We start from the raw sequence: 27,821 nt of genomic DNA on the forward strand, positions 1-27,821 counted from the left end.
TGGCGAAAGCTGTTCTGGGTGGAACCTGTCTTGTTAAACTGCTGTTTGGCCACTGTGCTGCAGCTCAGTTTTAGGGTGTTGGCAAATGGAAGTGCCATGTTCAACTTCCCGTGACCAGTATGAGAGAGTGCGAGGGTGATAACAGAAAATTTAACACACCTGTTCCCCTTTCACACCTGAGACTATGTAACACATTAGTCACATGACACCAGGGAGGGAAAATGGCTAACTGGGCACAATTTGGCCATTTACACTTACCGCTGTACTCACTTTTGTTGTCAGTGGTACAGACGTTAATGGCTGTGTGTTGAGTTATTTTGAGGGAACACCAAAGCTACATTGTTATGCAAGCTTATAATAGTTTTCATTATAAATGGCTGACTGGGCACAATTTGGCCATTTTCAATTACCGCTGTACTCACTTTTGTTGCCAGTGGTACAGACGTTAATGGCTGTGTATTGAGTTATTTTGAGGGAACACCAAAGTTACATTGTTATACAAGCTTATAATGGTTTGCATTATATCAAAGTGTCATATCTTCAGTGTTGTACCATGAAAAGATATAAGAAATTATTGACAAAAATGAAAAATGTGACTGGAGTACTCACTTTTTTTAGATAGAGTGTGTATATATATATATATATATATATATATATATACAGTACAGACCAAAAGTTTGGACACACCTTCTCATTCAAAGAGTTTTCTTTATTTTCATGACTATGACAATTCTAGATTTACACTGAAGGCATCAAAACTATGAATTAACACATGTGGAATTATATACATAACAAAAAAGTGTGAAACAACTGAAAATATGTCATATTCTAGGTTCTTCAAAGTAGCCACCTCTTGCTTTGATTACTGCTTTGCACACTCTTGGCATTCTCTTGATGAGCTTCAAGAGGTAGTCACCTGAAATGGTTTTCACTTCACAGGTGTGCCCTGTCAGGTTTAAGAAGTGGGATTTCTTGCCTCCCAAATGGGGTTGGGACCCTCAGTTGCATTGTGGAGAAGTCAGGTGGATACACAGCTGATAGTCCTACTGAATAGACTGTTAGAATTTGTATTATGGCAAGAAAAAAACAGCTAAGTAAAGAAAAACGAGTGGCCATCATTACTTTAAGAAATGAAGAACAGTCAGTGCGAAAAATTGGGAAAACTGTAAAAGTGTCCCCAAGTGCAGTCACAAAAACCATCAAAACTGTCTACTAGGTATAGAAATATTACTTCACACCCAAATATTGGTGAATTTCACCAGAAAATGTAACTGACAATGTATTTTTTCTTTACTTGTCTACTAGGTTTAGCAGTGGTTCTTCACACCCAAAAATTCGTGAATTTCACCAGTAAAAAATGTAACTGATAATGTATTTTATTTTTTTAACAGTCTACTAGGTTTAGCAGTGGTTCTTAACACCCAAAAATTCATGAATTTCACCAGAAAATGTAACTGACAATTTAATTTTTTATTTTTAACAGTCTACTAGGTATAGCACTTGTTCTTCACACCCAGAAATTGGTGAACTTCACAAGAAAATGTAACTGACAATTTATTTATTTGTTATCGGTTTAATAGGTATAGCAGTGGTACAACACACTCAAAAATTGGTGAATTTAAACAGAAAATCTAACTGACAATTTATTTATTTTTTCCAGTTTAATAGGTATAGCAGTGGCACTTCACACCCAAAAATTGGTGAATTTCACCAAAAAGTTTAACTGATATTTTTTTTAATTTTTTTAACAGTCTACTAGGTATAGCAGTGGTTCTTCACATCTAAAATTTGTGAATTTTACCAGAAAATGTAAGTGATAATTTTTTTTTACCAGTCTTCTAGGTATAGCAAAGTGGTACTTAACACCCCAAAATTGGTGAATTTCACCAGAAAATGTAACTGACAATTTTTTAACCTGTCTACTATGTATAACAGTGGCACATCATACTCAAAAATTGGTGAATTTCACCAAAAAATGTAACTGACATTAATTTTTCCCAGGTTAAATAGGTATAGCAGTGGTACATCACACCCAACAATTGGTGAATTTCACCAGAAAATGTAACTGATAATTTATTTAAAAAAATTTACAGTCTACTAGGTTTAGCAGTGGTTCTTTACACCCAGAAATTGGTGAACTTCACAAGAAAATGTAAATGAGAATGTATTTATTTTTTGACGGTTTAATAGGTATAGCAGTGGTACATCACACCCAAAAATTAATGAATTTCACCAGAAAATGTAACTGACAATTTATTTAATTTTTTTACTGGTCTAATAGGTATAGTAGTGGTATATCACACCCAAAAATGAGTGAATTTCACCAGAAAAAGTAACTGATAAAAATTGTGAAATTCACCTGAAAATGTAATTGACAATTACTTTTTCCTGGTTTAATAGGTATAGCAGTGGTACATCACACCCAAAAAATGGTGAATTTCACCTGAAAATGTAACTGATAATTTTTTAATTTTTTTAACAGTCTACTAGGTAATAGAAGTTCTTCACACCCAATTTTTTTTATTTTTATTAATTGTCTAATTGATATAACACCCAAAAATTTGTTAATTTCACCAGAAAATGTAGCTGACAATTTTTTTTATTTTTTTATTAATGGTCTAATTGATATGGCAGTGGTACATCACACCCAAAAAGTGGTTAATTTCACCAGAAAATGTAACTGACAATTATTTTTTCCTGGTTAAATAGGTATAGCATTGGGACATCACACCCAAAAATTGGTGAATTTCACCCGAAAATGGTACTGACAATTATTTTTTCCTGGTTGGATTACGTATAGCAGTGGTACATGCCTCCCAAAACTTGTTGAGTTTTACCAGAAAATGTTACTGACAATTATATATATTTTTTTAACAGTTTACAAGGTTTAGCAGTGGTTCTTTACACCCAAAAATTTATGAATTTTACCAGAAAATGTAACTGACAAATTTAGTTTATTTTTTACCTGTCTACTAGGTATAGCAGTGGTACTTCACACCCAAAAATTGGTTAATTCCACCATAAAATGTAACTGACAAATGTATTTATTTTTTTACCTGTGCACTAGGTATAGCAGTGGTACTTTACACCTAAAAATTGGAGAATTTCACCAGAAAATGTAACTGACAATTTGTTTTATTATTTTTACCAGTCTAATAGGTATAACAGTGGTACTTCACACCCAAAAATTGGTGAATTTCACCAGAAAATGTAACAGAAATTTTATTTTTTACCTGTCTACTAGGAATAGCAGTGGTACAACACTCTCAAAAATTGGTGAATTTCATCAGGAAATGTAGCTGAGAATTATTTTTTCATGGTTTGTTAGGTAGTACATCAGACATCAGACCGGAAAAGTGGTGAATTTGACCAGAAAATGTAACTGACAATTTTTTTTTTAAACAGTCTACTAGGTTTAGCAGTGGTTCTTCACACCAAAAATTGGTGAATTTCACCCGAAAATGTAACTGCCAATTTATTTATTTGTTACCGGTTTAATAGGTATAGCAGTGGTAAATCACACCCACAAATTGGTGAATTTCACCAGAAAATATAACTGACAATTTTTTTTTTTACCGGTTTAATAGGTATATTGGTACATCACACCCAAAAATTGGTGAATTTCAACAGAAAATGTAACTGACAATTTTTATTCGTAACTGACAATTTTTTTATTTTTTTAACCTGTCTACTAGGTATAGCAGTGGTACTTAACACCTAAAAATTGTTGAATTTCACCAGAAAATATAGCTGACAAGTTATTTATTTATTTTTATACTGGTCTAATAGGTTTATCAGTGCTACATCCCACCCAAAAATAAAATGTAACTGACAATTATTTTTTATTTTTTTACCTGTCTACTAGGTATAACAGTGTTACATCACACCCAAAAATTGGTGATTGCCACCTGAAAATATAACTTACAAATCTTTATTTATTTTTTTACAGGTCTAATAGGTATTGCAGTGGTACATCACACAAAAAAAATGGTGAATTTCACCAGAAAATATAACTGACAATTTTTTTTTTACTGTCTACTAGGTATAGCAGTAGTACTTAACACCCAAAAATTGTTGAATTTCACAAAAAAATATAACTGACAATTTATTTATTTATTTTTTCTACCGGTCTAATAGGTATTGCAGTGGTACATCACACTCAAAAATTTGTGAAATTCACCAGAATATGTAACTGACAATTTTATTTTTGTTGCCTGTCTACTAGGTATAGCTGTGGTACTTCACCACCCAAAATTTTTGATTTTCAGCAGAAAATGTAACTGAAAATTTTTATTTTTTTATTTACCTGTCTACTAGGTATACCAGTGCTACATAACACCCCAAAATTTGTGAATTTTACCTGACAATATAACTGACAATTTTGTTTTTTTACCTTTGTCTACTAGGTATGGCCTCATGCACACGACAGTATTTTTTCACTGTCCGCAAAACGGGGTTCCGTTGGTCCCTGATCCGTGACCGTTTTTTCGTCCGTTGGTCTTCCTTGATTTTGGGAGGATCCACGGACATGAAAATCATTTTTTTGTCCGCCTTGCCGTGCGGAGCCAAACGGATCCGTCCTGAATTACAATGCAAGTCAATGGGGACGGATCCGTTTGACGTTGACACAATATGGTGCAATTGCAAATGGATCCGTCCCCATTGACTTTCAATGTAAAGTCTGGAGTCCCTTTTATACCATCGGATCAGAGTTTTCTCCAATCCGATGGTATATTTTAACTTGAAGCGTCCCCATCACCATGGGAACGCCTCTATGTTAGAATATACTGTCGGATATGAGCTACTGCAGTCCTGGTTGCCATGGTTACTTAGCAATAGTAGAAGCATCATACTTACCTGCAGGAGCTCCTCCTACTGGTAAGTGACAGGTCTGTGCAGTGCATTGCTAAATGAACTGTCACTTACCGGTAGGAGGAGCTCCTGGCCGGACACAGACATCGCAGCAGCCAGCAGGTAAGTATGATGCTTCTACTATTGCTAAGTAACCATGGCAACCAGGACTGCAGTAGCGTCCTGGTTGTCATGGTTACCAATCGTAGCCCCAGCGATTAAACTGGGACTCCGATCGAAACTCCGCTGCCACCAATGATCAGGGGGGAGAGGGGAGGCCGCACACGGGCCACCAATGTTATTAATGCAATAGAGGGAGGGAGGGGGAGGCCGCACACTGTGCCACCAACGTATTAATACAATAGAGGGAGGAAGGGGGGGCGCACACTGTGCCACCAACGTATTAATACAATAGAGGGAGGAAGGGGGGGGGCGCGCACACTGTGCCACCAATGCTATTATTACAATAGAGGGAGGGAGGGGGAAATTTAAACTGGGGAGGGAGAGGGGTCTGCCCCCTGCTGCCTGGCAGCCCCGGATCTCTTACAGGGGGCTATGATACTCACAATTAACCCCTTCAGGTGCAGCACCTGAGGGGTTAATTGTATGGATCACAGCCCCCTGTAAGAGATCGGGTGCTGCCAGGCAGCAGGGGGCAGTCATGTACACAGTTCGTTGTACATTCTAACTAGAAGCGTCCCCATCACTATGGGAACACCTCTGTGTTAGAATATACTGTCGGATCTGAGTTTTCATGAAGTGAAAACTCAGCTCTAAAAAAACTTTTATGCAGACGGATCTTGAATGGGTCCGTCAACCGCTGTCCGTCAAAAAATAGGACAGGTCCTATTTTTTTGACGGACAGGATACATGGATCACGGAGGCGGATGACGGTGCATTTTCCAAGTTTTCAAAGGACCCATTGAAAGTCAATGGGTCCGCAGAAAATCACGGAAAACGGAACAACGGCCATGGGTGCACACAACGGTCGTGTGCATGAGGCCTATAGCAGTGGTAAATCACACCCAAAAAAATGTGGAATTTCCCTAGAAAATGTGACTAACATTTTTTTATTTACCTGCCTACTAGGTATAGCAGTAGTACTTCACACCCAAAAAATTGTGAATTGTGAACATGTAACTGACAATTTTTATTTTTTATTTACTTGTCTACTAGGTATAGCAGTGCTACATAACACTGACAATTTTTATTCGTAACTGACAATTTTTTATTTTTTTAACCTGTCTACTAGGTAAGCAGTGGTACAACACACCCACAAATTGGTAAATTTCAATAGAAAATATAAATGACAATTTTTTATTTATTTTTTACTGGTCAAATAGATATAGTAGTGGTACATCACACCCACAATTTGGTGAATTTTACCTAAAATGTAACACATTTTTTTTTCACAGTCTAATAGGTATAGCAGTAGTACATCACACCCAAAAATTTGTGAATTTCACCAGAAAATATAACTGACAATTTTTTTTTAACAATCTACTAGGTATAGCAGTAGTACTTCACACCCAAAAAATTGTGAATTTCACCCGAAAATGTAACAAAGTAGTGACATTTCATAAAATAAAATACGTCCCCCAAAAAATAAAAAATTTGATTTATGAGGTGTAGATCCATATGGAGTAGGAGTTTGAGGAAACGGCGGACGTAGCGGTGTAGGTGGAAGTGGCAGTGGAGGAGGACGGGGTAGCAAACATTGGTTTTTGGTTTTAATATATATATCTTTTTATTAATTACACTCCAAAAGAGTGTGAAATATCCAAAATACAAGAATGAGCAATTGTGCTGCAGTATAGTAATGGCTAGTTAGTGCTGGTATACATGTCTATTCTGCACAAGGTACGGACAAGTCCTGAGGGATCCATGCCTGGTTCATTTTAATGAATTTGCTGTGGACAGGCGGCTGCGCTTGTCTGTGATGATGCCCCCTGCCGTGCTAAACACACGTTCAGATAATACACTGGCTGCAAGGCTGGCCAGCACCTCCAAGGCGTAAAGGGCAAGCTCAGACTATGTGCCCAATTTTGAGACCCAGAAGTTGAAGGGGGCAGACCCGTCATTCAGTACGTGTAGGCGTGTGCACACATACTGCTCCACCATGTTGGTGAAATGCTGCCTCCTGCTAAGACATTCCATATCAGCTGGTGGTGCTGGTTGTTGTGGTGTGCTGACAAATCTTTTCCACATTTCGGCCATGCTAACTCTGCCTTCTGAGGTGCTGGCGGTGCCCTAGCTGCGTTCGCAACATCTTCCTCGTCCTCTGCCTTCGCCTTGTGCTTCCACTGTGCCACTGCTGTCAGGTGGGAATGCCACCAGCAGGCGTCTACCAGTGTGCGGTTGCACTCGCGCATCTTACGATCACGCTGCAGTGAGGGAATTAAGTACGGTACATTTTCCTTGTAACGGGGATCCAGCAGCGTGGCCACCGAGTAATCAGCACAAGTTAGAATGTGGGCAACTCGGCGGTCATTGCAGAGACACTGCAGCATGTAATCGCTTATGTGTGCCAGGCTGCCCAGAGGCAACGAAAAGCTGTCCTCTGTGGGAGTTGTATCGTCTGTGTCCTCTGTATCCCCCCATCCATGCACCAGTGATGGCCATGAACTGGTCTGGGTGCCACCCTGCTGTGAACATGGTTCCTCCTCCTCCATCTCCTCATCCTCCACCTCCTCATCCTCCAGAACTGTGCCCTGACTGAACAATTGTGTATCTGGCGTTTGTGGGTGCAGGAACCCACCCTCAGAGCCACTTGTGAATGGCTGTCCGGAAACCCTACGAAATTATCCCTCTTCCTCCTCCTCCTGTCTGTGTCCTCTGTATCCCCCCATCCATGCACCAGTGATGGCCATGAACTGGTCTGGGTGCCACCCTGCTGTGAACATGGTTCCTCCTCCTCCATCTCCTCATCCTCCACCTCCTCATCCTCCAGAACTGTGCCCTGACTGAACAATTGTGTATCTGGCGTTTGTGGGTGCAGGAACCCACCCTCAGAGCCACTTGTGAATGGCTGTCCGGAAACCCTACGAAATTATCCCTCTTCCTCCTCCTCCTGTGCCACATCCTCTTCCATCATTGCCAGCAGTGTTTTTTCAAGGAGGCATAGAAGTGGGAAAGTAACGCTGAGAATGGCATTATCGGCACTGGCTATGTTGGTGGAGTACTCGAAACAGCGCAACAAGGAACATAGGTCTCGCATAGAGGCCCAGTCATTGGTGGTGAAGTGATGCTGTTCAACAGAGCAACTCACCCGTGCGTGCTGCAGCTGAAACTCCACTATCACCTGCTGCTGCTTGCAGAGTCTGGCCAGCATGTGCAAGGTGGAGTTTCACCTTGTGGGCACATTGTATATGAGGCAGTGAGCGGGAAGAACGATGTTACGCTGCAGCGCTGACATGTGAGCAGCAGGGTGAGAACGCCGAAAGCGTGCACAGACGGCCCGCACTTTATGAAGCAGCTCTGACATATCGGGGTAATTTTTAAGGAATATCTGCATCACAAAATTCAGCATATGCTCCATGCAAGGGATGTGCATCAAATCGGCTAGTCCCAGAGCTTCTACAGGATTTCGCCCCATAATCGCACACCACCAGGCAGGGCTTGAGCTTGAGGCTGACTGGCATAAACCACTCATCAGTCTGTTGTTCAAGGCCCGTCCACAGCTCCTGCGCGGTGTTGGGTTTGTCCCCCAAACAGATAAGTTTTAAAACTGCCTGCTGTCATTTACTCCTGGCTGTGCTTAAGTTAGTGGTGAAGGTGTTACACTGACCGGATGAGGAGCAGGTAGAGGATGAGGAAGCCGAGTAGGAGGAGGAAGCAACAGGAGACAAACTGAAGCACCCTGCAATCCTCAGTGGGGGAAGGACATGCGCCAAACTGCTATCTGCCTCAGGCCCAGCTGCCACTGCATTTACCCAGTGTGCTGTTATGGAGATATAATGGCCCTGACCGTGCTTACTGTCCATGTATCCGTAGTGAGGTGCACCTTGCCACAGATGGCGTTGCACAGTGCACACCTGATTTTGTCCCCTACTTGGTTGTGCAGGGAAGGGATGGCTCACCTGGAAAAGTAGTGGCGGCTGGGCACAACGTACTGTGGGACAGCTACCGCCATAAGGCCTTTAAAACTATCCGTCTCCACCAGACGGAATTACAGCATTTCAAAGGCCAGTAATTTAGAAATGCTGGCATCCAGGGCTTGGGATCGCGAGGGGGATACTTTCTCTTACTCTCCAGTGTTTGGGAGATGGAGAGCTGAACGCTTCCGTGGGACATTGTGGAGATGCTTAGTGACCCAGGTGGTGGTGTTGCTGGAAGATCCTCTGTTTACGGGGTGGCAGGTGGCACTGTCACTCCAGAGGTGAATGAAGAGTCTGAGACTGCAGGAGAAGAGAAAGCAGGAGGAGCCAGAGACCTTTCTTGGTTTTTGAGGTGTCTACTCCACTGCAGCTCGTGCTTAGCACTTAAATGCCTGGTCATGCAGGTTGTGCTCAGGTTGAGAACTTTTATGCCTCGCTTCAGGCTCTGATTGCACAGCGTGCAAACCACTTTTGTGGTCGTGGCAACCAAGCACGTGTCTGCCCTAAGTGAGCTACCCTGGCCCTAGGCGGTCAGAGTTGTGCCGTGACCGTGTCGAGGAGGGACACCTGAAAGAGGGCATCCCCTTAGAGTGTAGCGGAGAAAAGGGGTGGGTGGGAGGGAGGACTTGCACAACGTACGCTTGTGGGAGGGCGCCGGCCGTTGAAGTAGGTGGCCAAGCCCCTCCCACAAATACAGGCCAATGAATCGGCCTTTCACTTGTGGTCGTGGCAACCAAGCACGTGTCTGCCCTAAGTGAGCTACCCTGGCCCTAGGCGGTCAGAGTTGTGCCGTGACCGTGTCGAGGAGGGACACCTGAAAGAGGGCAAAAGACATACTGGTAGGCAGAAGTGTTTTATTGCAAGTTTACAGAGCTAAAGTCTGAAAGGCTGCCGACATTTCGGTTCTGGGGTGTGGTATGTAGCGTCTGAAACAAGACGAGTGCCAACGCCCCAGTTTCTGGATGACATACGCAGGTACTCGGTTCCTGGAGGCCGCGGACGCCGCGCCTATGCGGAACGAGTGGCCCGAAATGGAGGCAGGGTCGCCGCCTGTGCTGGCCACTAGTGACCTCACATGAGATACGAACTGCTGGGTGGTAAGCGGTACCACCCCGAAGGGCAACAATGGACTGTTCGGCCCGGCCCCGGACAAAGCGGACCGTAACTGACGGAGCACTGAGACGGGACACCAGCGATGTGCTGTGGGAAAGTAGGACACCTGGACAGGGGGTCCCACCTGGGAAGTCTTGGTCGTCTTGAGCAGTAACGTAAACCCGTCGGAGTTCTGGACCAGTTGGCTGACCGTAAGGAAGCTGCTGCTGCCCGGGGAACAGGTAAATTCCCCGGGCCTCAGGAAGCCGTAGAAGGCTAAGTAGATGGCTGATTTAAGTACCAAGCTGGCCAAAACCCCGAAAGGATTACCGTCCAAGGCGTCGGACATCTTGCGGAAAAGGGGCCCGGTGACCGGCTGCCTGCGTACTTGGCTTTGAGGCCCGCACTTGCTCAACCCCTTGAGGGTGGCTTTGACAGTGTGTAAGGTGAACACTGATGCTAGCTCGGGGTGGCTAACAGAGAGGAAATGTTGTACTCCCGCCAGGTATGACCTAACTGTGGCGTGGGAGAGCTTGCGTACAGAGTGGCAATAACCGATGAACGCCAGGATGTATTCTGGAAAACTGGCGTGCTCCTGAGGACATTCTCCTTGAAACCTGCAGAACGTCTTCCACCCGGTGTTGTACGCCCTGGTCGTGTTAGGCGAGAGGGAATGGCGTCTCAGAGCGTGGGCCGTGTCAAGGTGGTCGGCTACACTAGCCTTAAGGACTCGAGAGGAGGGATGGAGGCGCCCGTCGAATCCGCCTCTGGCATGATCTGGAAAAAACGGGAGAAGTTAGCCCTCGACAAGGCGTCAGCAGCCCCGTTTCGCGCACCTGGCACATGCGCGCTGAACACATGGAAGTGGTGTTGCAATGAGAGCTGCACTAATCGTCTGAGAAAGCACATGACTTGGCTGGATTTTGATAGCCCGCTGTTGAGAATGTCAACCACGGCTGTGTTGTCAGTTACGAACAGTACAGACTGCCGTGCCCAGAATTTGCCCCAGATGTGGGCGGCCACCACGACGGGGTATAGTTCAAAAAGCGCCGAGGTCTGCAGGAAGCCCGGGATTTGTCCGACCTCGGCAGGCCATGCGTCTGCCACCCAGTGGGTGCCGAAAATGGAGGCAAACCCTGAGCCCGCAGCTGCGTCTGAAAAGACTGTAGGCGACTGACATGACAGCCCGGGAACGAACAAGGAGACCCCGTTCCACTGACTCAGGAAATGGTCCCACATGTGGAGGTCCGCTAGGGCCTGGCTGTCCAAGCACACTGGGCTGTTCTGTTCTGGGGCGGTACTTAAGAGTGCGAGTAGGCGGGCTATGAATGCTCTGCCCTGCGGGATGATGCGCATGGCAAAGTTCAACATGCCTAGTAGACTCTGGAGGTCAGCCTTGGTGACCACGGCCGTGACTGAGAACCTGTGGATGACTCCTCTGATCCTTGTTAGTTTGTCCGCCGGCAACCTAGCTAGCATATGCTGGGAGTCCAATTCTATGCCTAGAAAGGTGATGACTGTGGCCGGGCCTTCTACTTTCTTGGGGGACACCGGGACACCTAACTGGGAAAAGCATCTGAGTAACTTGCCCAGCCCTAGGGGGAGTGCCCCTGGCCTCTCAATCAGTAGGAAGTCATCCAAGTAATGGATGACGAACTCACAGTGGACAGTGTGTTCCAAGATCCAGTGGAGTGCCTGGGCCAATTGATCGAAGAGCCAGGGGCTACTCTTGGACCCGAAGGTGAGCTTGGTGGAAAAATAGTACGAGCCTTTCCACTTGATGCCGTGCCACTGCCAGAGGGCTGGCATGATGGGAAGCAGCTTGAAGGCATCTGATATGTCGGCTTTGGACAACCAGGAGCCTGGGCCCGTTGTCATGATGATGGCGATAGCCTGATCTATGGAAGCGTATCTCATGCCTACTTCTTCTGAAGGAATGAGGGAGTTGAGGCTGGGGATTTGGGAGCCGTGTGGGGCCGATAAGTCGATGATGAGTCTCTCCTTGCCGCTGAATTTGCCTGTGACTACCCCCACGGGACTGACTCTCCAGCGTTGAAAAGGGGGCACCCCAAAGGGACCGATAAGGAACCCCTTACTTAGCTCGGCCTCTATTAGTACGTCTACCGAGGCGGGATTCCTTTCGGCCGACTGAAGGTTCTTGCACTCGTGTGTGGATTCCGGAGTCGTGATCAGTCCCGTGTGGAAGCCCTCGTGAAATCCTGTGACCAGGAACTGTACAAACCCAGGGTTGTGGTGACCTTGCAAGACCTCTCGTAGACGGCTGATATTGATCACACTCATATAATTTTTTATCGACTTTAATGAGCATGCTACTCGGGGGTGAGCCCTGAAACAATTGGTACAGATATGCAACAACCGGCACTGCCCAAAATTACAAGATGCGTAGTTGAAGTTGTTGCATATCTGTGCCCTCCCTAACTGGACAATGGGCCGGCCCAGCTTGTCTACCGAGTTGGGGGGTCTGAAGACGTCAAGAGGACCAGCTGCTGAGCTGGAGGGGTGGGATGCCGTGCTGACGGCGGACTTTTCGCACCACTCGACCGAGTGGAAGATAGACTGACAGGCAGTACAGGAGGGAGCTTTCAGACCCGCGAAGTGTCTGCAGAAGAGCTCAGTGTCTATGTTGGCCCAGTTGGTAACGTGTTGAAATTGGGAGAGAGCCGCTGACGCCTTGGCTGCGAATGAACAGTGGTAGTCATAGAACGCGGTTCCCCCGTACCTATGACCCAATTCTGTGACCTTGAAGAGGTAGAGATCTAGTTCCTCCCTCCTATCCGGCCTGACAGTGCAAATGACATCCCTAAATAGACTAAATGCAATAACAAATTCCGGGATGGACAGCTTGCGGTTGAGTCGGTGGTCTCGGCTCCTGAGTACCACCGACACTTCCCCACAAGCTATAATCTTGTTGTCCGAAAGGTCCCTGGAGGCTATGAGTAGCGACGCAAGATTAACATCCCTACCCTCCAGGATGTCCTTCCTGATGTTGAGCGGGACGTAGTGGGAGGGAGTCACGTTAGGGACGGACTGGGCAGAGCGAACGTCTGCCATGGCCGAGGTGGAGGCGACCGGAGTCTCCTGGGAAGAAACTGGAGCGACTGTGCTGCGAGCTTCGATGGACTCCAACCTCGCCTGCATGGATGTGACGGCTGACGTCAGACTGTTCAGCAAGACGTGTATTTGAGACAAGGAAGTTTGCATCGTCGTTGCAGGGGGGTCACCGATGCTGGGTGCCAGGGAGTCTCTCCACAGCCGATATAGCTCGGTTTTCCTGGCAGTTGCCGGGAAAGGAACGCCCCGCTTTCTCAACTCAGCCGTCAGCCTGGGAACTGTCCAAGCACGTAGGGACGGTGTACTGCCCCTCTCGGGTGTCTGAGCCACGACCTCGTCCACCGACGCGTCGACTATGTCGGATGCGTGTGACATCGTGGCTGTGGAAAGAGTAACGTGACATGACCGTCTAGCGTGGATGGTTGCTGGCACCCGTGCAGCTATCTAAGATTGAACAGTGAACAAATCCCGTGAGGCATCCACACTGCACCAGAAGAGCCGTGAAGAAGTGGCTAGGATCCGCCACCCGGAAGTCCATGCGAGGACCTGACATACTTACCAACTGAGACTGACTATGGACTGACTTCCACGGAAGTGAAGAACGAAAAGAAATGACCTGTGCGTTGAGACAACCGTGAGACCCCAGTCTGAAGGCATCCACTACCCGCCCCCCGACGTCTACCCCACTACCTTGGCAGCCAAGAACAATCAATTTGGGATTCCACCAACTTCTTCCTGCCTAACCACGTATGGAAGCCTGGAAAACAACAACGAAACAACGCAAGCCGGTCAATGCGTGAAGCTCTGTTGCCAGGCCGTGTGTGCGAGGCGAGGTGTGGTGACTGGTGGGGGGGTTTTTTTTTTTTTTTTTTTGAAACCCTACCTGTCTAGGCGGCACGGCGGCCCATGCCAGACTTTGATGTAGGCGAGGAGCGAGCCGCTGCGTGCCCCGCCGGGCTCCATGGCAACCGCGTGGGGAACGCGGAGTTCCCTGGTGCCATGGACCACGTGGGTATGAATTCGAGGCAACGGCTGGCACTCCCCGCAAACACGAGACGTGAGCCACGTGGAGAGCTGACGCGTGTCCCTGACAGGGTGCCCAGTGCGGGGCCCTTTCTGCCCGGGAGGCGCCATCCGCCGGCTGGGCACCTCTGCCGCGTGGGGAGCAGCGCAGCACTCTGGCGTGCGGTCGGCTCAGGGGGGCCCCTGACAACGGGGGCCCCATCTTGCCGAGACTAAACTGCCGCGTGGGGGGCCTCACCGGTCCCTGATGGAGCGCCCAGTGCGGGGGTGCCCCCGTTTTTTTTTTTTTTTTTTTTTTTTGAGGCCGCCCCCCCGCCGGCTGGGCAGCTCCACCGCGTGGGGAAACGGCGCTGCCCCCTGGCCTGGGGGGAAGCCTAATTGGACATGCCTCCCCCCTTCTGTTGTGAAGCGTGCCACGTGGGGGGCGCATCACTCCCTGATGGGGCGCCCAGTGCAGGGGTGCCCCCCCTGCTCCACGAGGGGCCGCCCCCCGCCGGCTGGGCATCCCCACCACGTGGGGAAATGACGCTGCCCCCTGGCCTGGGGGGAAGCCTAATTGGACATGCCTCCCCCCTTCTGTTGTGAAGCGTGCCACGTGGGGGGCGCATCACTCCCTGATGGGGCGCCCAGTGCAGGGGTGCCCCCCCTGCTCCACGAGGGGCCGCCCCCCGCCGGCTGGGCATCCCCACCGCGTGGGGAGAAACGCGCCCCCTGGCAATGGGAAAATATGCGCCGGTTCGTGCTGCCTGCGCTGCCCCCTAGGCGGGGAATCGGGCCAGCGCAGGCCGTGTGCAGCTGAGACGGGGGCGGGGACCGGGCGGGGAGTTCGGCCTGCCTGTGACCGCTGGCTCCGCCCCCCCGGAGAGCGGCGCTGTGTGTGGGCTTGAGCGGTGGAGGGAGGGGGTGCCGTGAGCGTGGTTCGGTCCCCCCCCCCGCCCCGAGGCTGCCGAGGTGCCGCGTGTGGCACAGGCCAGTGATGGACGGACGCAGAGGGTGGCGGCCCTACGTACCAAAGGCCGCCACTGCGCCGATGCCTGCGCTTACCTGGGAGCACGGAGGAACAGCCAGGTACGTGCGCACGCCGGAAGGATCAGGACTTGCACAACGTACGCTTGTGGGAGGGCGCCGGCCGTTGAAGTAGGTGGCCAAGCCCCTCCCACAAATACAGGCCAATGAATCGGCCTTTCACGTGTCTTGTTGTCAGCACATTGTCTGAAGAACTGCCGCACCAGGGAACGCCTTGGAGCTAGCTTTGTTGTGCTCGGTCCCTTACTGCGGTGGGCATTAGCAGGTATACTGTCTAGAGAACGGCCGCTCCGTTTTGCACCCTGCTCCCTCTTCTCCTGTGCTGGTGGCTCTGTGCGACCACAGCCTCTTCCACCGAACTACATAGGTCACTCGCATGACCTTCATTCCATGTGGGGTTGAGGACCTCATCGTCCTCCATATCATCTTCCACCCAGTCTTCATCCCTGCCCTTATTGTCGGTCTGCACACTTTGGAAAGCCCCAGCAGTTGGCACTTGTGTTTCGTCATCATCTGAGACGTGCTGCAATGGTCCTTTTATGTACTCATCTTGAAAGATAAGTGGTCGGGCATCGGTGCCACTCTTCCACTTCTGGGGCAGGACTAGGTGGATGGCCCTGGGAAACCCTGCTAACATAGTCATCAAAAAGCAGAAGAGACTACAGCATGACTTAGGGCTCAGACTGCTTGGCTGATTTGCAAGGGGGTGAGGTGAAAGACTGATGGACATGGGCTGCAGGTGCCAACTCTGATCTTTCAGCAGGAGACTGGGTAGGAGACAATGTGAAGGAACTGGAGCCACTGTCAGCAACCCAATCTACTATCGCCTGTACTTGTTCAGGCCTCACCATTCGTAGAGCCGCATTAGGCACGACCAAATACCGCTGCAGGTTCTGTCGCCTACTCGCACCTGAGGAAGGGGTTTCACTTGTGCGTGTAGCTGGCACAGATCTACCACGTATTTTCCCTGGAACAGGAGCTCCACCAGCAGCACCACGACCTGGGCCAACTGAATATAACCCAAATATATAAAGGGTGTCTCTCACACGCCCTGAACCAGACTAGGCCTCAATTAAGTTTGTTTGCCCAAAATGGCTGTATTTCAAATACGTGAATAGAACTCCTGTATCAGTGGCGTAGGGATCGCCAAAGCAGCCATAGCAATGGCTCTGGGGCCCTACGCCACTGGGGGCCCGCCACCGACTGAGGATTAAAAAGTAAAATAAAAAAAATTTGGCGAGTGGGCCAGGCGTGGGTGGCGCTGTAATAGGGGGTGGTCGGAATCGTAGCCGGAGGGCGGAGATAGAGAGGCAGTCTGGGCGGCGGTTTGCTGGATGTGGAGGAGGTGGAGTCGCAGACTAGGAGCGGCACATACAAGGAAGCTGCTGGAGATGGGTGGATGGCTTGGCAGGCGGCGCGCGCACAGTACGGGTACGGTTTGGTCAGGTTTCGGTCGGTTCAACTTCAAGTGGCTGAGGTGAGGGCTGGCTGGGGACTGAGTCTGTCACTGTCTGAGTCTGTCCGACCGAAGCGGCAGCCGGCAGCGTCAGTCAGTGGAGAGACGTGGAGTACTGTAACTGGAGTCACTCTGGAGACTAGTGTAGTGGACAAGTGAGGAGACTGGAGTTATTTCATCAGCATCTTCCCTATTCACACATATACCTGACAGGCGCAGCTTCATTATTTAATAGTGTGGTGTGATAATGGTTAATGGCATTGGCGAAGACTGTGTCTCTGCCTCTCATTATGGTCGCATCTGAACCGTATTCACCTTAAGGACCTTCTAACGTCACAGGGTCATGTGACTGTGCCCCCCACCCTGTACTGTGCCCCCACCCCGTACTGTGTCCCTTTATACCCTGCATTGTGCCCTCTTACCACAACCTGTGCAGTGCCCCTAGTCATTCCCTGTACTGTGCCCTCTTATACCCTTTTATCCGGTCACTGTATGGTGGTTTTATCATTGTATGGCAGTGTTATCACTATATGGCATGTGGTATCCAATAACTGCATGGCCATAACTGTACCTGGCATGAGCCACTGTACCTGGCATTAGACCTGGCATGAGCGAGAAAAGATACAGATTGCGGTGCTAAGGACCTTTGCACCACAATCGGTGTCAGAAATATGCCTAATATAGACTTATTTCTATATAATAAATGACCCCCTAATTGTATTATTATTCGGGGGTAGGGTTAATATCTTTATATTATATAGATTCTAGTGTATTATACTGTGCCCTGTATTTCCTAGTAGAAAATGATCCTTGGGAAGCACAGTCCTTATCCCTGACCAACAGGACCATGTAGCGCTCTGTCAGTACATGGCGGCCTCCCCTCTCCCCCACGCTGCTCCGCTGTGTACTGGTGCTTATTCTGACACTACGGCTGGGTTCACATCCCATTTGTGCCATCCATTTAATGTATACCAAAAATGTATGCGTTAACAGATGCCTCAGACTGATGCGGTACAGTGGCGTCAGTTCACCATACAGTTCCATTGCAAAAAAACATACGTTAACGTATGCATTTTTTACTTGACTCTGCAGGATACAAAAACATGGAGTGCTGCACATTTGATTTCATCAAACCGATAGGAAAAACGTGATGTGAACACACATTGGGGGGAGGGGGGGCGCATGCGTACTAAAATTTGCTGTGGGGCCCAGTCAGTCACTGCACAGCTCCTTCTCCCCTCCAGGGCCGGCCCAGCGGTGACGTCATGACGTGTGTCTCACTGCTGCAGCGGGCCGTAGGAGAGAAGGAGCGCAGGGAGCTGTGGTTAGTGAATGACAGGCCTGCCGACTCCCCTGCGCTCCAGCAATGATAGGTATGTGAGGGGGCCACTGGGGGGTCATTCATTACACTGTGAGGGCCCCTTACACAGTATAATGACTTTCAGTGCCCCCCCATTTAGTATAATGATCCTCATTGACCCTCCATTTAGCATAATGACCACCAGAGCCCCCATTCAATATAATGACCCCAAGTGACCCCTCTATACAGTAGAACCCCAGTGTGGGGGCTACTGGGGGGCATTATTCTGAATGGGGGTGGCTGGGGGTTATTATTTTGAATGCAGGGCCACTGGGGATCATTATACAGTAGGGGGGGGGGGAATTGGGGTTCATTATACTGTGTAAAGCACCACTAGTGGTTATTATACTGTATAGGGCCCACTGGGTGTCATTATACCGTGTGGGAGCCACAGGGGGACATGTAAATGTAAAAAAATGCCTCATGGGGGCCCACTGGGATTTATCGCCCAAGGGTCCACATGAACCTGGAGCCACCTAATCCTATCTGAGGGGTCTGTAACACAAGAAGTTGAAAGAACATATCGTGGGGTGTGTATGTTTATTATACAGAAGGACAAGGGGTATATATCTAGTGCTGATACAGAGCCGCTCTTTACCTACACATGTATCAGTGCTAGATATATACTCTTACTCTCCCAAATACCCAAACTACACAAGATACAAATCCCTACCTTCTGTCTAATACACATACACACCCCACAATATGTACTTTCACCTTCTTGTGTTACAGACCCCTCAGATAAGATTAGCAATCTTCTTTAACCGCCTCCGGACCGCCTAACACAGATGTGCGGTCCGGAGGTGGCAGCCCTGCGCAGAGTGACGCATATACGCGTCATCTCGCGAGGGCCGAGATTTCCTGTGAACGCGCGCACACAGGCGCGCGCGCTCTCGGGAAAAGAAGGTAAGCGAGTGGATCTCCAGCCTGCCAGCGGCGTTCGCTCGCTGGCAGGCTGGAGATGTGATTTTTTTTAACCCCTAACAGGTATATTAGACGCTGTTTTGATAACAGCGTCTAATATACCTGCTACCTGGTCCTCTGGTGGTCCCTTTTGTTAGGATCGACCACCAGAGGACACAGGCAGTTCAGTAAAGTCGCACCAAACACCACACTACACCCCCCCGTCACTTATTAACCCCTTATGAACCCCTGATCACCCATGATCACCCCATATAAACTCCCTGATCACCCCCCTGTCATTGATCACCCCCCTGTCAGGCTCCGTTCAGACGTCCGTATGATTTATACGGATCCACGGATACATGGATCGGATCCGCAAAACACATACGGACGTCTGAATGGAGCCTTACAGGGGGGTGATCAATGACAGGCGGGTGATCACCCATATAAATTCCCTGATCACCCCCTGTCATTGATCACCCCCCTGTAAGGCTCCATTCAGACGTCCGTATGATTTTAACAGATCCATGGATCGGATCGGCAAAACACATGCGGACGTCTGAATGGAGCCTTACAGGGGGGTGATCAATGACAGGCGGGTGATCACCCATACACACTCCCTGATCACCCCCTGTCATTGATCACCCCCTGTAAGGCTCCATTCAGACGTCCGCATGTGTTTTGCGGATCCGATCCATGTATCCATGGATCCGTAAAAATCATTCGGACGTCTGAATGGAGCCTTACAGGGGGTGATCAATGACAGGGGCGTGATCACCCATATACACTCTCTGATCACCCCCTGTCATTGATCACCTCCCTGTAAGGCTCCATTTAGACGTCCGTATGATTTTTACGGATCCATGGATACATGGATCGGATCCGCAAAACACATGCGGACGTCTGAATGGAGCCTTACAGGGGGGTGATCAATGACAGAGGGGTGATCACCCATATAGATTCCCTGATCACCCCCTGTCATTGATAACCCCCCTGTAAGGCTCCATTCAGACTTCAGCATGTGTTTTGCAGATCCGATCCATGGATCCGTAAAAATCATACGGACGTCTGAATGGAGCCTTACAGGGGGGTGATCAATGACAGGATGGTGATCACCCATATACACTCCCTGATCACCCCCTGTCATTGATAACCCCCCTGTAAGGCTGCATTCAGACGTCCGCATGTGTTTTGCGGATCCGATCCATGTATCCATGGATCCGTAAAAATCATACGGACGTCTGAATGGAGCCTTACCAGGGGAGTGATCAATGACACGGGGGTGATCACCCATATACACTCCCTGATCACCCCCTGTCATTGATAACCCCCCTGTAAGGCTTTATTCAGACGTCCGCATGTGTTTTGCGGATCCGATCCATGTATCCATGGATCCGTAAAAATCATACGGACGTCTGAATGGAGCCTGACTGGGGGGTGATCACCCATATACACTCCCTGATCACCCCCTGTCATTGATCACCCCCCTGTAAGGCTCCATTCAGACGTCTGCATGTGTTTTGCGGATCCGATCCATGTATCCATGGATCCGTAAAAATCATACGGACGTCTGAATGGAGCCTTACCAGGGGGGTGATCAATGACAGGGGGGGTGATCACCCATATACACTCCCTGATCACCCCCCTGTCATTGATCACCCCCCGGTCATTGATCACCCCCCCTGTAAGGCTCCATTCAGACATTTTTTGTGCCCAAGTTAGCGGAAATATATATATTTTTTTGTTCGTTTTTTCTTACTAAGTCTCATATTCCACTAACTTGTGTCAAAAAATAAAATCTCACATGAGCTCACCATACCCCTCACGGAATCCAAATGCGTAACATTTTTAGACATTTATATTTCAGACTTCTTCTCACGCTTTACGGCCCTTAAAAAGCCAGGGCAGTATAAAAACCCCACATGTGACCCCATTTCGGAAAGAAGACACCCCAAGGTATTCGCTGAGGGGCATATTGAGTCAACGAAAGATTGAAATTTTTGTCCTAAATTAGCGGAAAGTGAGACTTTGTGAGAAAAAAAAAATCAATTTCCGCTAACTTATGCAAAAAAAATAAAATCTATGAACTCGCCAGGCCCCTCATTGAATACCTTGGGGTGTCTTCTTTCCAAAGTGGGGTCACATGTGGGGTATTTATACTGCCCTGGCTTTTTAGGGGCCCGAAAGTGTGAGAAGAAGTCTAAGATCCAAATGTCTAAAAATGCCCTCATTTAGGCTGCAAAAAAGTGTCACACATCTGGTATCGCCGTACTCAGGAGAAGTTGGGGAATGTGTTTTGGGGTGTCATTTTACATATACCCATGCTGAGTGAGAGAAATATCTTGGCAAAAGACAACTTTTCCATTTTTTTTATACAAAGTTGGCATTTGACCAAGATATTTTTCTCGCCCAGCATGGGTATATGTAAAATGACACCCCAAAACACATTCCCCAACTTCTCCTGAGTACGGCGATACCAGATGTGTGACACTTTTTTGCAGCCAAGGTGGGCAAAGGGGCACATATTCCAAAGTGCACCTTTCGGAATTCGCAGGCCATTTTTAACACATTTTGATTGCAAAGTTCTTCTCACACATTTGGGCCCCTAAATTGCCAGGGCAGTATAACTACGCCACAAGTTACCCCATTTTGGAAGACACCTCAAGGTATTCCGTTAGGGGTACGGCGAGTTCCTAGAATTTTTTATTTTTTGTCGCAAGTTAGTGGAATATGAGACTTTGTAAGAAAAAAAAAAATTAAAATAAAAATCATCATTTTCCGCTAACTTGTGACAAAAAATAAAAAGTTCTATGAACTCACTATGCCCATCAGCCAATACCTTAGGGTGTCTACTTTCTGAAATGGGGTCATTTGTGGGGGTTTTCTACTGTCTGGGCATTGTAGAACCTCAGGAAACATGACAGGTGCTCAGAAAGTCAGAGCTGCTTCAAAAAGCGGAAATTCACATTTTTGTACCATAGTTTGTAAACGCTATAACTTTTACCCAAACCATTTTTTTTCCCCAAACATTTTTTTTTATCAAAGACATGTAGAACAATAAATTTAGCGAAAAATGTATATATAGATGTCGTTTTATTTTGCAAAATTTTACAGCTGAAAGTGAAAAATGCCATTTTTTTTTGCAAAAAAATCGTTACATTTTGATTAATAACAAAAAAAGTAAAAATGTCAGCAGCAATAAAATACCACCAAATGAAAGCTCTATTAGTGAGAAGAAAAGGAGGTAAAATTCATTTGGGTGGTAAGTTGCATGACCGAGCGATAAACGGTGAAAGTAGTGTAGTGCAGAAGTGTAAAAAGTGGCCTGGTCATGAAGGGGGTTTTAGCTAGCGGGGTTGAAGGGGTTAATACACAGACATTTAGATTCATACATTTCATACACTGGCACAAATCTGTTGCCAGTGACCAACTGTCGGTGCTCAGTCCTACGCTTAACCGTCGCAAGTGCATGAGGAGCTGCGAATGTGGTGGCGAGGTCCGAAAGGTATGTGGGGGTGGAAGATCCGGGAGGGGGGGGCCATAAATTCTTTTTTTTAATGGGGCCCAGTTATTTCTAGCTATGCCCCTGTGCTGTATATAAAGGGCACATGCCCTGACCCAGACTAGGCCGCAATTAAAGATTTCTGCCCAAAATGACTGTATTTCAAATAACTGAATATAACCCAAATATATAAAGGGTGTATCTCACACGCCCTGACCCACACTAGGCCGCAATAAAAGATTTATGGCCCAAATGGCTGTATTTCATATACCTGAATAAAACCCCTGTAAATAAAGGGTGTATCTCACACGCCCTGACCCCCACTAGGCCGCAATTAAATATTTGTACCCAAAATGACTGTATATCAAATACCTGAATAGAAACCCTGCAATTAAAGGGTGTATCTCACACGCCCTGACCCACACTAGGCCGCAATTAAAGATTTGCGCCAAAAATGGCTGTTTTTCAAATAAGTGAATATAACCCAAATATATAAAAGGTGCATCTCACACGCCCTGACCCACACTAGGCCGCAATTAAATTTGTTTTCCCAAAATGGCTGTATTTCAAACACATGAATAGAACTCCTGTATATAAAGGGTGTATCTCACACGACCTGACCCACACTAGGCCGCAATTAAAGATTTGTGCCCAAAATGGCTGTATTTCAAATAACTGAATTTAACCCAAATATATAAAGGGTGTATCTCACACGACCTGACCCACACTAGGCCGCAATTAAAGATTGATGCCCAAAATGGCTGTATTTCAAATACCTGAATAGAACTCCTGTATATAAAGGGTGTATCTCACACGCCCTGGCCCTAACTAGGTCGCAATGAGAGATTTGTGCACAAAATGGCTGTATTTCAAATAACTGAATATAACCCAAATATATAAAGGGTGTATCTCACAATGACATCTGCAGCAAAGGCTGCCAATTTATATATTTTTTTGCCCAAACAGGTGTTTGTTTAATAACTGAATATGACAGCAGTATATAACAATGGAATTTCAAACGTCTTGGTACTGCAAGGGCGCAACAATTGAGTATTTTGCCCCCAAAAAAGGTGTTTTATTATTAGAAGAATATAACGCCTGTATATACAGGGTTTATCTCACACGTCCTGACCCACACTAGGCCGCAATTAAAGATTTGTGCCCAAAATTACTGTATTTCAAATAACTGAATATAACCCAAATATATAAAGGGTGTATCTCACAATGACATCTGCAGCAAAGGCTGCCCAAATTTTTTTTTTTTTTTTAACAAACGGGTGTTTGTTTAATAACTGAATCTGACAGCAGTAACAAACATCTTGATGCTGAAAGGACGGAACAATTGTGTATTTTGCCACAATAAAGGTGTTTTATTAATAGAAGAATATAATCCCTGTATATACAGGGTGTATCTCACACACCCTGACCGACACTAGGCCGCAATTAAAGATTTGTGCCCAAAATGGCTGTATTTCAATAAACTGAATATAACCCAAATATATAAAGGGTGTATGTCACAATGACATCTGCACCAAAAGCTGCCAAATACATTTTTTTTGCCCATACGTGTGTTTGTTTAATAACTGATAATGACAGCAGTATATAACCCTGGAATTTCAAACGTCTTGATGCTGCAAGGGCGGAATAATTGTGTTCCCAAAATGGCTGTATTTTAAATACCTAAATAGAACCCCTGAATTTAAAGGGTGTATCTCACACGCCTTGACCCACAATAGGCCGCAATTGAAGGTTTGTGCGCAAAATGGCCGTATTTCAAATAACTGAATGTAACACCTGTATATGAAGAGTGTATCTCACACGCCCTGATCTAGAATAGGCCTCAATTAACCACCTCAGCCCCCCTAGCTGAAACACCCTTAATGACCAGACCACTTTTTACACTTCTGCACTACACTATTTTCACCGTTTATTGCTCGGTCATGCAACTTACCACCCAAATGAATTTTACCTCCTTTTCTTCTCACTAATAGAGCTTTCATTTGGTGGTATTTAATTGCTGCTACTTTTTTGTTATTAATCAAAATTTAATAACATTTTTGCAAAAAAATGACATTTTTCACTTTCAGTTGTAAAATTTTGAAAAAAAACAACATCCATATATAAATTTTTCGCTAAATTTATTGTTCTACATGTCTTTAATAAAAATAAAATGTTTGGGTAAAAAAAATGGTTTGGGTAAAAGTTATAGCGTTTACAAACTATGGCACAAAAATGTGAATTTCTGCTTTTTGAAGCAGCTCTGACTTTCTGAGCACCTGTCATGTTTACTGATGTTCTACAATGTCCAGACAGTAGAAAAACCCCAGAAATGACCCCATTTCGCAAAGTAGACACCCTAAGGTATTGGCTGATGGGCATAGTGAGTTCATAGAACTTTTTATTTTTTATCACAAGTTAGCGGAAAATGATGATTTATTTTTTCTTTTTTTTTCCTTACAAAGTCTCATATTCCACTAACTTGTGACAAAAAATAAAAACTTCCATGAACTCACTATGCCCATCATGAAATACCTTGGAGTGTCTTCTTTCCAAAATGGGGTCACTTGTGGGGTAGTTATACTGCCCTGGCATTTTAGGGGCCCTAATGCGTGCAAAGTAGTTTGAAATCAAAATCTGTAAAAAATGGCCTGTGAAATCCGAAAGGTGCTCTTTGGAATGTGGGCCCCTTTGCCCACCTAGGCTGCAAAAAAGTTATATCTTGGCAAAAGACAACTTTTCCCATTTTTTTATACAAAGTTGGCATTTGACCAAGATATTTATCTCACCCAGCATGGGTATATGTAGAATGACACCCCAAAACACATTCCCCAACTTCTCCTGAGTACGGCGATACCACATGTGTGATATTTTTTGCAGCCTAGGTGGGCAAAGGGGCCCACATTCCAAAGAGCACCTTTCGGATTTCACAGGCCATTTTTTTAGAGATTTTGATTTCAAACTACTTCTCACGCATCTGGGCCCATAAAATGCCAGGGCAGTATAACTACCTCACAAGTGACCCCATTTTGGAAAGAAGACACCCGGAGGTATTTCGTGATGGGCATAGTGAGTTCATGAAATTTTTTATTTTTTGTCACAAGTTAGTGGAATATGAGAGTTTGTAAGAAAAAAATAAAAAACAATCATCATTTTATGCTAACTTGAGATGAAAAATAAAACATTCTAGGAACTCGCCATGCCCCTAACGGTATACCTTGGGGTGTCTTCTTTCCAAAATGGGGTCACTTGTGGGGTAGTTATACTGCCCTGGCATTTTATGGGCCCAGATGCGTGAGAAGTAGTTTGAAATCTTTTTTTTTTCTCACAAAGTCTCCCTTTCCGCTAACTTGAGACAAAAATGTCAATCTTTCATGGACTCAATATGCCCCTCAGCGAATACCTTGGGGTGTCTTCTTTCCAAAATGGTGTCATTTTTGGGGTGTTTGTACTGCCCTGGCATTTGAGCGTCTCCGCATTAGGAGTTTCTGCTATTCTCCTTATATTGAGCATACGGGTAATGAGATATTTTTTTTTTTTCGTTCAGCCCCTGGGCTGAAAGAAAAACTGAACAGCACAGATTTCTTCATTCGCATCGATCAATGTGGATGAAAAAATCTCTGCCCAAAAAATAAAAGGAGGGGAAAGGCGTCTGCCAGGACCTAGGAGCTCCGCCCAACATCCATACCCACTTAGCTCGTATGCCCTGGCAAACCCGATTTCTCCATTCACATCAACCGATGTGGATGAATAAATCATTGCCGGGATTTTTTTTTATATATACAAAGTGTTTGCCAAAGCATATGAACACCGCCGCCTCCTCAGCTCATATGCCTCGGCAAACGTATCTTTTACTGCAGAGGAGAAATCTCGTCTTGCAGTGCCGCATACACCGACTTTTATGTAATCTGACAGCAGCGCAATGCTTCTGTCAGAATGCACATCAGTGCTGCAGCTAGTCGATCGGTTGGTCCACCTGGAAGGTAAAAAAAAACTAAAGAAAAAAGAAAAAACCAGGCCGCAACGCAATAAATTTATTAACTTCATAATAACTTTTGAACAGAACATATAAACTTCAACTTTTTGAACATAACATTAACTTTTTTGCTTACTGGTTATTTTTTTATATTTTTTTTTTTACCTTTATAGGACAAACCTCTCCTTCCCCATGGGACGATGTGCAAAGCGCAAATCGCCCAAAGATGTGGCGAAGTACATTATGCACGTTGTCCCAGGTGGAAGGAGAGGTTTGCAGCAGCTCTGTGTGAATGGGCCCTAATAGCCCTGTGTGCCTGTCCTGTGAGATGTGATCCCTATGCTAAGTGTACCTGTGTGTGGTACTTCCGGAAACACTCTCCAAAGCATAGGGCAAGATGGTCAGGGCAGTCAGGACAGAAATAGTGGGTGTCACGCCTTATTCCACTCCTGCTACAGACACATCTTTTTCGGGGTGACGGTTGGGTTGAGGTACTGGCAACGACACTGGGGAAATGTCGCTTGTGTAGACGGCTAACTACACTGGTGGATGGGGCCACGATGATCTCTTCCTGAAATTTGAGGAAGGATCCTGTTCTCCCAGCCTTACTGTAGAGAACAAAACTATTATATGCAGCCAATTGAATTAAATATACAGACACCTTCTTATACCAGCGTCTGGTGCGTCGGGAAACTAAATACGGAGACAACATCTGGTCATTGAAGTGCACCCCTCCCATGAGCAAATTATAGTCGTGGACACAGAGGGGCTTTTCAATGACACTGGTTGCTCGCTCAATTTGGATTGTCGTGTCTGCGTGAATGGAGGAGAGCATGTAAACGTCACTCTTGTCTCTCCATTTCACCACAAGCAGTTCTTTGTTACACAAGGCAGCCCTCTCCCCCCTTGCAAGTTGGGGGAAGCCCGTGCGACTAGTTCGCGCGGTGCCACAGCAGCCAATCTGTTCTAGGAATAAATAGCTGAAGAGGGCCACACTTGTGTAGAAATTGTCCACATAAAGATGGTACCTTGCCAAATAAGGGTGACACCAAGTCCCAGACTGTCTTCCCACTGCTCCCCAGGTAGTCAGGGCAACCGACCGGCTCCAGGATCTGATCTTTACCCTCATAGATCCGAAATTTGTGGGTATAGCCTGTGGCCCTTTCACAGAACTTATACAATTTGACCCCATACCGGGCGCGCTTGCTTGGGATGTATTGTTTGAAGCCAAGGCGCCCGGCAAAATATATTAGGGACTCGTCTACACAGATGTCTTGCTCTGGGGTATACCAATCTGCAAATTTCTGGTTGAAGTGGTCTATGAGGGGCCGAATTTTGTGGAGCCATTCAAAAGCTGGGTGGCCTCTGGGACGAGAGGTGCTATTGTCACTAAAGTGCAGGAAACGCAGGATGGCCTCAAATCGTTTCCTGGACATGGCAGCAGAGAACATGGGCATGTGATGAAT

The 27,821-nt window shown here is 46.6% G+C and overlaps 1 protein-coding gene across 1 annotated transcript in view; it reads left to right on the forward strand.

The window, feature by feature from the left end:
• TENM2 (teneurin transmembrane protein 2) overlaps positions 1-27,821 on the forward strand; it is a 3,034,822-nt gene that overhangs the window by 2,986,127 nt on the left and 20,874 nt on the right. The window lies entirely within an intron of this gene.

The sequence above is a fragment of the Bufo gargarizans genome, chromosome 2 (assembly GCF_014858855.1).
Source record: "Bufo gargarizans isolate SCDJY-AF-19 chromosome 2, ASM1485885v1, whole genome shotgun sequence".
NCBI classification, from domain to species: Eukaryota; Metazoa; Chordata; class Amphibia; order Anura; family Bufonidae; genus Bufo; species Bufo gargarizans.